The sequence below is a fragment of the Acomys russatus genome, chromosome 18, assembly GCF_903995435.1.
Source record: "Acomys russatus chromosome 18, mAcoRus1.1, whole genome shotgun sequence".
Taxonomy (NCBI): Eukaryota; Metazoa; Chordata; class Mammalia; order Rodentia; family Muridae; genus Acomys; species Acomys russatus.
Window position 1 is genome coordinate 22,336,965 of NC_067154.1, and position 12,475 is coordinate 22,349,439.

The 12,475-nt window shown below is 44.0% G+C and overlaps 1 long non-coding RNA gene across 1 annotated transcript in view; it reads left to right on the plus strand.

Annotated features, from left to right (window-relative positions):
* The first annotated feature begins 9,608 nt into the window (after positions 1-9,608).
* Positions 9,609-12,475, plus strand: part of LOC127202382 (uncharacterized) — a 13,083-nt gene continuing 10,216 nt past the window's right edge. Inside the window, exon 1 of the long non-coding RNA XR_007832292.1 lies at positions 9,609-9,754. This is a non-coding gene — a long non-coding RNA (uncharacterized LOC127202382). The remainder of the gene's footprint in view (positions 9,755-12,475) is intronic.

Consider the following 12,475-nt stretch of genomic DNA (forward strand, 5'->3'; position numbering starts at 1 on the left):
AATGTGCCATAGATCACACACCTTTCCATCAAACCTAGTAGGGGATTTTGTTGGAATTTTGTAAAAAAGAGGGGTGGAGTGGCTTTGCCTAGGAATGGAATGATGTAAATAGAAGAGTTTGGAAGGAGAATTTTATGGGTAAGAATTCTATAGGGATCAAGCAAGAAAGGCTGTCCATAGGGGTCAGACACGGAGGAGACAGTCCTGCAGAAAGAAACTGAGGAAGTGAAAGCAAAATAGAATCTGCCCAAAAAAGCTTTAGTAACTTCAAACAACCAAACCGCCTTTCCTTTTTAAAAAGACTTATTTATTTATACATATGAGCGTGCTATATGCATGTATGCCTGCATGACAGAGGAGAGCATCTAATCCCATTATAGATGGTTGTGAACCATCATGTGGCTGCTGGGAATTGAACCCAGGACCTCTGAAAGAGCAGCCAGTGCTCTTATCCATTAAGCCATCTCTCTAGGCCCCTGAACTTTCTCTTTTACTCTGTATGTCTGTTGCAACCCTGGGGGATAAGCTCTAGGCTTCCTCAGTTGGGGACCTGGGCTGATGAAAAGCCACCACTTAGAACTTGGTCTTTGTTGATGCACTGTGAATGGTGGGGATATGGCCAGTTGTATGTTGGTCTTTAAACTTTGTGCTCAGATATAACAGAGACAATCTGTTTATATTTCTTTGTTCATTTAAGAATCTTGGTAATGCTGTGTAAAGCTCATTTGCCTTTGAAGGGAGTGTGGATAAATAGCAGCACCATTGGACAAACCCTTAATAAAGCTCAGGTCGAGGATGAGAACTCTAAGCTTACATCTCCTCTGCAGGTCTTAAACAAGTCTCTTCCTTCCTTTTTTTTTAAGTGGCAGAAAAATGGCAGTTATGAGAAATGCTACTCAAAGGCATATGTGCCTTGAAATTCAAGGAAGGTCAGAAATAAATTAGAAGTGTCCTCATGTGACACATTCTTTAAAGTAGTGGCTAAATTACAGCTTCAGACTAATTAGTGTGAGGAAATCTCCGGAGAGTGAAAGATTGAGTATTGGTAATGGGATTACATGTCCTCTTGCTTGTGCTTGGGGAAAAACTTGCATAAAGCATCTTCATTAATCACAGTCCTAATGGCTTTTACTTTTAGCACCATCAACTGACAACCAGGATCAAAAACATTTTACTAAGCAACTTTCAAAGTGTGCAAGGAGGCGGTGAAGAGTGCTTTGTAGTTGGGTTGAACAATCTGCCTTTTGAGAGTCTAGACTCACATGGATAGAACAATTCAAGGCAGCTAAACAAATACCAGAAGGGTCATGAATATAGAGAGTGATGTGTTGCAAAGGCCGAGGAATAAATGTAGGGTTTTAAAAAAACTTTGTTTTTGCAGGGTAATCAGTAGAGAAGGGGCCATGAGCCATACTTGGGAGGAATTGACCTTATTGATGTTCCATTCATAAGGGGAGGCACCAGAGGATAAACTCTTGCCTTATCTTCTGTATATTATGGTCAGAGGAAAAGACAGACACTGTTGAACAATGTCCTCTGACCTTCACATGACATCCATGGCATGCTTAAGCCCTCACACATAAACATGGGCAAACGAGTATAAAAAATGTTAACAAAATAGAGGTTTGCAGAAAAGGAGGATCAGATTTAGGAACTCATTTAAGAGGGGGGAAAACATCTCTGTGAATTCTTTGGAGGGAAGGAAAGAGCTGTGTTAAGCTAAGCATTAGTTTAGGTATGGAAGTAAGGCTAAGGCAGGAAACATTGGCATTTCACATACCCCAGAGTTCTACTGTAGCTGCCATTTTCCAAAAGAGCTGGGATTGGAAGGACTCTTGCCACAGATAAGTATCATTCCGCATCTTCCTGGAAGTAGGCAAGGCACATAGGAAATATGAGACAGCACTTAATTATAGACTTTAGAGAGATGAAGGAAGCCTGGGGTGCCATGCAGGTGTACCGGTCTAAACACATTATTCTAAGTTGGTTAAATGAGGTGCATAATTCTTTCTCTAACTCACTCAGAGTTGAAATGAGGAGCCCATGTCTTTTGTGAACTATAAAGCATTATAGCTATTAGGCTACAGTGCTAATGGAGATGCTGAAACTAGAGGGACACTGAGCCAGTGTTATGGAGGCAAAGATATGGGTAGCCAGTAATGAGTGAAGGAAAAGGGAGCGGAAAGGCTAGATGAAGGCTAGATCTGACATTTCAGGGAAAGTCTTGAGGCCTTTTCACCACAGAGTGATAAAGGAAAAAAGAGTAATATATTCATTCTCCTGGGTATGGAAGAGGGTGGACATGAAGCAGACAGCAGGTCATTTACTGATTTACAACAACTTCCTGGCTTCAAGAAGCCAAAAAATAAACAAGAGTTGTAATGAATGAATGGACAAACAGATGAGTTAGCAACAGGCTCATGAAAAGTCAGGCTTGGTGGTGCATACCTGTAATCCTAACACTTGAGAGACCGAAGCAAGCAGGTTGCCACAAGTTCAAGGCTAGCCTCAGCTATATAGTGAGTCCCAGGTAAGGTTGGGCCACACACCTCTTTAGCAAAATAACAACAACAACAACAACAAGGGACAAATACCCAACGAAGGACAAAACCTCTGAATACCATTCCCTCCCTGTACAAAGAAGCTCTTAGACGGTTTTCAACATTGGAGATTTTTCTGAAACAACAGCTCCCTGTTCTCCCATTTGCTTGTTTTAGGGAAAGAGAAGTCAACTCCATGCTTCTCTTAACATGTTTGAAACATCTTCCAGTTAATTTTAATGAATGTGTGCTGGTAAAAACCATCAGCAAGGCAGATGCAGTGTTGGAGATTCAACTTAGCACTGGCATCTCAAAGCAGGTCAGGGAAGAGGCTGTACCTTGGACAGCGCCACTATTATGGCTGGAATAAGTGAAAAGAGAGAACGCTAGAAAGACACCTTTCCATTCTGCAGGCTCTGAGAGGACACATTTGATTTCTCTTCCCTGAGAACTCCAGGATGATTTGTGTTTCTTACAACAGGGATGGTGGCCCCCACATAACTCCCTCCGTTCAACTTGGGGCTGGTCAGGTCATCATCAGGCTCTGGTCTTGGTAGACTCGACCCAGGGCAAGAAAGCAAGGCTCATTCCTCCTAGATTTCAGCTCTCTTCCTGATCAACCCAGCTGGGAGGCAATTTGAGTTCAATCACAGACAAGCTCATATTACATGTCATTTATCAAAATCACATTCACATATTAAATTATGTCTCTTAGAGGAAAAGCTATAGTCTTAGGACAGAACTTGAGAAATTTGTCACTTATCTTGTATCCCTTTAATCTGCCCTGGCCGTCTCTTTATGTCCTTCTGCCCTGCTCTGTAGGTGCTCTTCATGGCCCAGAATGCAGCTCTCTGCTGATAATAATAGCAATAATATTTCTAATAATGGCTACGAATGTAAGGCACTTGTTTCTTGTCATGCAGTGGGCTAGGAAGTTCACTCACTTATTTTAATTCTCACAGCAACTCTGCAGTGTAGGTATTATTACAGCAATTTTCAGAGAAACCGAAGTTCAGAGAAGTTAATGTCTTCAAGGGCTCCCAGCTGGTGAGTGGCAAGGAAAGACTTAAATTCAATCCTCTCTTTTTTGAAGGGGTCTCATGGTGTAGCCCAGGTCTAGAGCTCATTACTCAGCCCTGGATGGCCTTGAACATCTGATCCTCTTTCTGTGAGTCCTGGGTTCACAGGGGTGTGTTTCCACCTCTAGCTTGACTCAGATTCCCATGATGTACAGGCCCTGTCCATTCTATGAAACCACACTGCATTAAACCCATTGTTCTCAAGGGCTCTTTAGGTTTCTTGGCCTCCTCCCACAGGCTACTTAGGGCCCACTCCTGCCTCCACCACCTCTTCTGCTCACCTCCATGTTGGAATTGGGGATTTTGTTTGGATAGTCAAATGTATTTTCCAGGGCATCTAACAGGAAGCCTACCTCGTTCTTTCACTTTTTTAAAACTTTTTTTTTTTCTGATATTACTTTCTGTCAGCAGCAGTTGCTTAGTTCCTCAGCAGGAAGTCTTTTCCCTTCTTGTCTGAGCCCCTCTAGCCTGTAATATTTTTAAATGACATGTGTAACCATCCCACATGATTCTTGGACTATTCGTAATTTTCATCTTATGCTCCCATCCCAGTTTAGTCCCCTTTCTACTTAGCACTGGGTGAGTGAAACAGCTTTGACATTGAGGCAGCAGCTAGAACAAGCACCTTTGTTCCTCCTTTCCTTTGGGTGGCAGTCCTATACTGGGCATGGGTGTGGCAAGCAGAACATAGGACTGGAATTCAGTTCTTATATAACTAGTTCCCTAGTTATGAGAACTTGTGTAGTGAACAGCCTGCCTAACTGTACGTGGTAGCCCTGGGAGAGAGCCTTCAGCTTCTCCTATTTTTGTCTCCACTGGAAGCATCCCTAGTTAGGTGATTCCAAAATATTCCACAATTGATACAGTAAATGCTCACTGAGTAATCACCATGGGCCTTGGTCATAACCTTGGATCAGGAGCTATAGGATCCTTGCTGACTCAGGCACTACCCTTTGATTGCTGGGTTGTGGGAGCTTGGAAAGGCACTGGGAAGTTGCTGGGGCTGTGCTTAGGAGTTCAAAAGCAGGTGGTAGTGTTTTGACATTTTGACACTGAGTGCAGCTTTCTTGGTGTTTATGAACGGAATAGTAACCATGCCTATCCCACTTGAATTCTTCAGAGTCTGATACAACTGCCTCCATCGGCAGTACTTAAATATTTTTTACACTTCACAATCACCATACTCCCACTGACAACAAGGACCTCAACATAATTGATTTTTTTAGGATGTGCTCCTAAAATTTAGGGGTTTGAAGTATAATTATAAGAGCAGGGTTAGGTGATTTGCAGATATGCATCAAGGGGTCGCTCAAGATATCACACTCCCCAATGTCTTCCAATCACTCCACTAACCTCCGGTTTCCCTTCAGGAGGAAGCTCAGTTCCTGGCCAAGAAAAGGACCAATAGAGAGAGAAACATGCAAATGTGAAGAGATGCAGATGTTAAACCTCAGCGGTGTTCTACATAGAGGACAAATCTGGTTACATCCATGTAGACATTATCTATCTATCTATCTATCTATCTATCTATCTATCTATCTATCTATCACCTATCAACTTATCTATAACCTATCATCCATCTATTATCTATCAGTTGATTGATCTATCTACCATCTATAGTCTATCATCTATTATCTATCAATCATCTATCTGATGAACTATCTATCCCTCTATCTCTGTCTATCTATCTATCTATCTATCTATCTATCTATCTATCTATCTATCTATCTTTCTATCATCTATCTATCTTTCTATCATCTATCTATCTATCTATCTCTGAATTCCTATGTCTTTGTTCATGACTATCTATGGAGAAAACATTAATTGAAGGATTTTTCATTGTGTAGAAAGTAGAAGCTATTGGGGAAGCATAGGGAATGAAGAGACAGGGCTATGTTTCTGGGCTGTGGATGAGGATGGGATTGAATTTCCTCTCTTTGGTGGGAAACAGGTGTGCTGTGCCCTGTGAGAGGGTGGTGCTTCTAGAAAATCTATCTCCTAAGGTTTCCCAGGCTCACCCGAAGGGGTTTCTAAAAGGGTCCTTTGCTTATGTTGTATTTATGATCTGTGGATTAGAATCCTATTTAGTGAAGAGAATAAACTGATGTGTACTTTTTTGCACCTGTGTTGAAACAGTATTTTGTACTCATTTTAAAAGCTTTCTCCTGTGCCTTTCCTCCATCCTCTCTCCTCCCTCTTCTCTCCTCCTGTGCCACTCCTCTGCACCCCACCCCACCCCCGCAGCCCCATCTCATCAGTGGACTGATCTCTTGATGAAGTTAGCACTTCTTTCAGGGTCACCTGGGTTTGAAGGTGCCTCTCCACTGAAGACAACAGAGACCAGTAGCAGCTGATAGTCAAAGAGGCTAAGAGCCCTTGGCTGGCTAGCTCTGCCATGGTCATTAGGGGAGGGGACTTGGCTGAACTTGGGCCTCACTCTGATTTTTCCCCTTGGCTTGGAACTGCAGTGCAGACAATTAAAGTCAATCTGTGGTCCTGGGGGAGATGCCAAGTAGGACACTCAACTGGGCTCTGTCTTGAGCCCATGGGTCTAATAAAGCCCTTGGGTGACTCAAATCTCATCTCCTCTTCCTTAGTGAGAGGGCTGTAAATCTGATCTGGGCAGGTGGCCATCTAGAATATACTTCATTTCTCAGCTTTCCTTGTAGCTGAGGATGGCTCTGAAACTCAGTGCTGGCAATGGGATACAAGCAGAAATGTCATATGTGGTTTTTGGGAAACGGCCTGGGTTGCTGTGACTCTCCTCCTTCACTTATATCTAGAATAGGGGGTTGGCAAACTGTTGCTGGAGAGGGCCAGATAGTAAATATTTTCAGCTTTGCAAGCCATCTGGTCTCTGCTACAGCTTCTCCACTCTGCTGCTAAGCTGTTAAAGCAGCTATAGAATATACTCAAACAAATGGGTGTGTCCTGTTTGTTCTTGTATGCTCCGATAGCACCTTATTTATCTAACCAGAAGGAGTTAGATTTGGTGTGTGAACTGTAATTTGCTGACTGCTCATCTCTACATGCAAATGCAATGAGTAGAGCGAGAGTAGGCCTGTCAGAGCCTGAGGTGGAAGTCCTGTCCTGAGAGTGTCAGACAAGTAAGCTGGAAGCGGCCTCCATTCCTAGTTCTTAGAGAGCCGCCCTGCAAGCTCTACGGATTTTATTTATGCAAGAGAAGTAACCATCTTTCTTGCTTATGCTACTGTCAGTTGCAAATGAACCTAATCCTGAGTAATAGATCATTTATGTGTGGGTAAGCCAAGCCCACTAAAGTAGGAAACTATTGAACAATTAGACATCAAAGCCCCAGCAGGAATGAAGAATACATTTTCCAGGAGTGTGTTTCTGTGCTCTATTTCCCTCTGGAATGTCCCACCTATCTCTGTTAACCACAGTCACAAACACACTGCTGACACTGGTCTTTGCACAATCCACATGGTGTGGAGCAAGATGTAGAGAAAGTTGGTGTAACTGAGTTGGGGTGTGTGTGTTTAGCTGGATGCAACATAGCACAACTGGCTCTGCCAGCTCCCTACTTTGGAACCCCTGGCACTCTGACACATGCTAATGGGATTTACAAGGTGTGAATGCAAGTGTTTTGGAGTTTTGGCAGTTTTTATTTTGGATATCAGTCAGAATCCGTCCCTGGAACCACTATTACCGAGGAAGCCTACAGAGCCCAGATGTAATCCCTCCCATGATTTAGTTTCCCGGGTCCATGGAACTGTGCTGAGTTCCTAGGGAGATTTGGAAGCTCGGCTATTAGGACTGACAGTTGCATGCAGATTGATAGAACAATGACAGAATGGGGAGATAAGAGCTCTGTGGAAAAAACGTTGCAATTTGGGATTGACTAAAAAATGTTTCCTGCTCTATAGCTGTAGAAGCACGTGGCTTACCCTGCAAGAAGCCTGGTCCATCTTTCTCATACTCTAAGCTCCCTGGAGAAGACAGGGCCTGGCTGCATTCATGTACTGTTTTCAGTGATGTAATAGGGTGTGTGTGTGTGTGTGTGTGTGTGTGTGTGTGTGTGTGTGTGTGTGTGTGTGTGTCTTTTCAAACAAGAACAGTTGTGATTGGAACAAAATCTTAGCCAAGCTGGGTGTGGTGTCACATGTCTTTGATTCCAGCACTTGGGAGGCAGAGGCAGGAGGATCAGGACAGTTAGGGCTACAAAGAGAAAGCCTGATTTGGAAAACCAGATCATGACACCCAAGAAAAAATAAAGAAAAGAAAGTCTTAGCCTTCAGAGCAGTGACCACTCTATTAGAAAGTTGGAGAGAAATACAACACAGGGTAGGGTGAGAAGGGCAGATGTCAGAAGCACAAAGACATCTGAGACACAGACACACTTGACTGAGCCGTCTCAGCAGCCCTAAGACTTTATACTGTGACTCCCAAAGCACTTTGTACATAAACCATGTCTTCTTCAGAGGACAGTCATTTGGCTCTGTGTGCCTGACCTATATTATAGGAGAAAGCATGGCAGAGTAAAGATGCTTACAGTCTAACAGCCAGGGAGCAGAGAGACTGAGTGGAAGGGCCTGGCAATAGGGATGACTTTCAGAGGCTCACCCAGGTAGCCTATTCCCTCTACGCAAGGGTCATCCCTTAGTCCCACCTCCTTGTAGTAATAAACCCATCAACAGACTGATCTCTTGACCAAGTTAGCACCTTGATAATCCAGTCTCCTCTCAAGAGTGCCATCAACTGGGGACCAAATCAGGCATCATGCGGAAGACCAACATATATGCCTTTTGGGAAACCCTTCACTTCGAAACCATGGCATGCACACGTACGTTTGGCCATCTACTTGGGATGTGTTTATGTTGATGTGTTCTGTTCTCTCAGATCAATTTATGTAACTCTTTTCCTAACATGATTGGCTCTGCTCCCCTGCCCCCAGCTCTCCATGCACCCTCAGGAGAGGCCGCCCCTCAGCACACTCCAAAACATCTGCTTATATAGCAGGTGACTGGCCAGAGGTGTCCAGAGGGTGTAGGGTCAAAAGGATGGGGAGCTGTCAGACAGCAGGAGAATTTCGCTTCAGATGGCTGCATATATCTGCTTTCAAAGGCTTCAAGCTAATCAGAATTTCAAAGGATACTTTTTAAATGTAATAGGATTCTACCTGAAAGAGCAATGAGCTAGGTCTGGAACTGTTTATTCCTCTCTTTTCTATTCTAGGCTTGTCTCAAAGATAGCTGGGGACTTCTGATTTGATTTTATTTCCATTCCTGCTCAAAATGGAAAAAGCTAATGTGCTGATGGAAGACGGTGGTGGTGGTGAGACCACAAAGATGGACTCCACCTGCTTCTTGCCTCAGGTATTCCAAGGGGGCAGAGGAGCACAAACAGTGAGCTGAAGACAGGCATTTTTAATCAACTGCTGAGCAAATTCAACTCCATCATGTAACACAGGTCCTGATGCCGAGGTCCAATTGCCTCTCCCCTGTTCCAGGTCAGCTATTCTCCCTGCATGAGATAAAGCATCAAACAGACATGATTTATGTACAAAGTGCTTTGGGGGGGGGTTCACAGTATATAGTCTTAGGGCTGGGGAGACGGCTCAGTCAGTCAAGTGCTTGCTAAGCAAGCATGAGGAACTGAGGTCAGATTCCCCAGCACCCATATAGAAATGCCATGCTGAGCATGGTGGCTCATGTTTGTAACATCAGCGCTTGGAGGGTGAATCTTGGGGTTCAGTGGCCAGCCAGCCTAACTGCATCAGCAAGCCTCAGACTAGTGAGAGACACTGGCTCAAAAAGCAAAGTGGATACTGTAACTCAGTAGTCTTTATAATTTTCATAGTTTTTCTCACCTCTGCTTTTGATAAAGTTTGGTATAAATAAAAAAAATTGTCTCACCACCAACAAAGCCCTGTCTCCAAAATTCTGGCAGGAGGGGCCAGGCACTGGGAGGCATGTATGTGCATATGGTATTTAGAAAGGGCTGCACCTGCTTTGTCTCCGACCAGCTGGCAGGCTATTGAAAGCAAAGTGCTGTTCTTTCTGGAAATACTCAGATGGGAAACCTCTGCAAAGGAGCTGACAGAAGCTCTCAGGGATCGATTGCACAAAGGCTGTGCCAACCACTATTTTTGAAATTTGAGCTGAGTTAGAACAGGTAATGTGGTTAAAAGCTGTGGTTTTGAGGTGTTGACACCCTGCAAGTCTTACATATGCCCAAGGCATGGCAGAAACAACACACATCTGTTGTATGCAGAAAACTGTCATTTCTGCAAGTAGCTCTGTGACTAGCTTCCCTTTGCTGCTTATATTCATCATCTCATCTGAATGGTAGCAGAGAAATCAGGCCACAGCCCAGGGATGGCCGGTGTAAGGGACACCATCTTCTCAGGTCTCTCAAGCTACCATATGCAAAGACTCTAGGTGACTTCCCCACACACATTGGCCATCAGGGCACCATCTCCTCTGTTCTGCTTCCTGGAGTCAAATTGCTTACAGACAGCTTCTGAAGTACGAAAAAACGGTTACCAGCTTACCCACGTTAAACCTATGAGGTCTATTGATGAGCTAGAATTTCAATGGCTGTGGAGAGTTGGAAAGTTATAGGTCCAGAACGCAACTATCTTGGGCTACTTTAACCCTATAAATAACCGTCTATTGCCCGCTTCTGTGTGACCTGACATCCTGCGACTATTAGGTAAACCCATCTGGAATGTGTGAGTGGGCCTCCAAGTGAAGGATATGAGCAGATAGCACCTGAGGCCTATAGCAAAGCTTTGCGTTTTGCTGGAACCTGATCATCTGATTGCCCACCAGTGTCTTGATATATTCTTTTCTTTACTCTATTGCTGTAAAAAAAAATAATGAAACTGTTACCATGGTGGAGCATGGCACTTGGGGTCATAGTCACCTATAGTTGGGCCTAGAATAAACTATCTCTCATTCCCATTGAGATGAGAGAGGTGTATTTTTTAATTCAACGTGTGTGTGTGTGTATAAATAGTAGGAGTCATGTGGCTTAATTGATGGCTATCCCAACAAATCATGCCTGAACATTATTCATGAGAAACTATAGTTCCTTGCAGAGCACTGCTCCCATAGGATGCAAGTAGTCAGCGCTGTATTTAAAAGCACCCAGGGCTCTCAGTGTGCTTTTTTGTTGAGTGCAATCCCACCATCTAATTAATAATCAATGCTCAGCTGACACCCGAGGGGCCAAAGAGCTAATCTTGAAGTAAGTTTACTGATTTGTTCTGTTTGTACTCTTCATCATTAGCTTGTTCTCCTAACGCTGAGCCCTCTTTGGGATCTGGCCTTTACCTCTCCAGTTTCTGAGGATCCATAGCCAGGATGCTTTAGCCCAGAGCTCATGAAGGTGGACTGGTACCCGACCCACTTGTGACATTCATATGCTATTGTCATTAGTGCATTTATTGCCTTCTCATTTGCTCATGTATTTATATTCACAAGGATGCATTTGTGAGCCCACTGTGAGAGCTGGGCCTGAGGAATGACTGTGGTTCAGTCCCAGGGTCTGGCAGGGATTCTCCGAGAGATGTTGAGATTTTCCTGGGTCTCATTGTTGATGTAGACCACGTGTACAGTTTCTCAGCCTGCAGCTTGTGGGTCAAGACATGGCTTTCTTGGGTACAGACTGTTTCTCCATGTGCTGGGTGATGGAAATACATAGTCTGGTGTGTTGCTTCTGTGCTGCAGAAGAAAATGGCTTTCATCTCTCCACCCCATAGAAGTCCAGCATGGTATGTCAGAGCACCTGGAGGGAAGGGGCTGTATTTTATTCATCTTGGCTTCCTCGGCGGCTAGCACAAAGCCTAGCATGTAGTAGGAGCTTCCACAATGGATGCCGTGTGAATGGTCGTGTGTGTTCAAAGTGCATACTTAACTTCAGGATCAGTGGGGTCATCTTCCCAGATCAAGGAGAACTTTATTCTTCCACTGTGTGGTTCTGCTTCTGGAATGGAGACCAGGCAGAAAAGAATGATTTGTCAGTTCCCTGTAGGTGCATCCAAAGTGGAAATGGCATAAACTAACCCAGGGCACAGACATACCTGTTCTGCATTATGCAGAATGCTGTGGGTGAGGTAGGACCCTTGCCAAAGGTACGGTTTTGCTGGAAGTGGCTATGTTGGGGCCCAAAATAATGCACTCATGTTCCTTCTACATATCTCCCTTCTGAACTGAGATTGTGTTAGTTCAGAAAATAGCACATAGAAGTTGAAACTGTGGGGAGAGAGGAACAATCCTTCATTGCTGGTGGGAATGCAAACTAGTACAGCCACTTTGGAAATCTATCTGGTGCTATCTCAGAAAAATGGGAATAGGGCTTCCTCAAGACCCAGCTATTCCACTCCTTGGAATATACCCAGAAGATGCTCCAGCACACAACAAGAAAATTTGCTCAACCATGTTCATAGCAGCCTTATTCATAATAGCCAGAACATGGAAACAGCCTAAGTGTCCATCAGTAGAAGAATGGATAAAGAAACTGTGGTACATATACACTGTGGAATACTACTCAGCTATTAAAAACAAGGAATTCCCGAAATTTGTGGATAAATGGATTGAGCTAGAAATGATCATAATGAGTGAGTTAACCCAGAAGCAGAAAGACTCAAATGGTATATACTCACTTATATCTGCATACTAGCCCAAGGGGCATGTCCCACGAAAGCCTTCACTTACCAGGAAACTGGGACAGAGGGGAGGACATCCTATTGGGACTCTAAATGAGAGACGCATGGGAGAATAGCAAAATAAAAGGATCCAGAGGGTCCTAGAAATCTACAAGTAGAACATTATGATAGGCAGATTTGGGCCCAGGGGTCCCGCTCAAACTAAGGCACCAGCCAAGGACAAT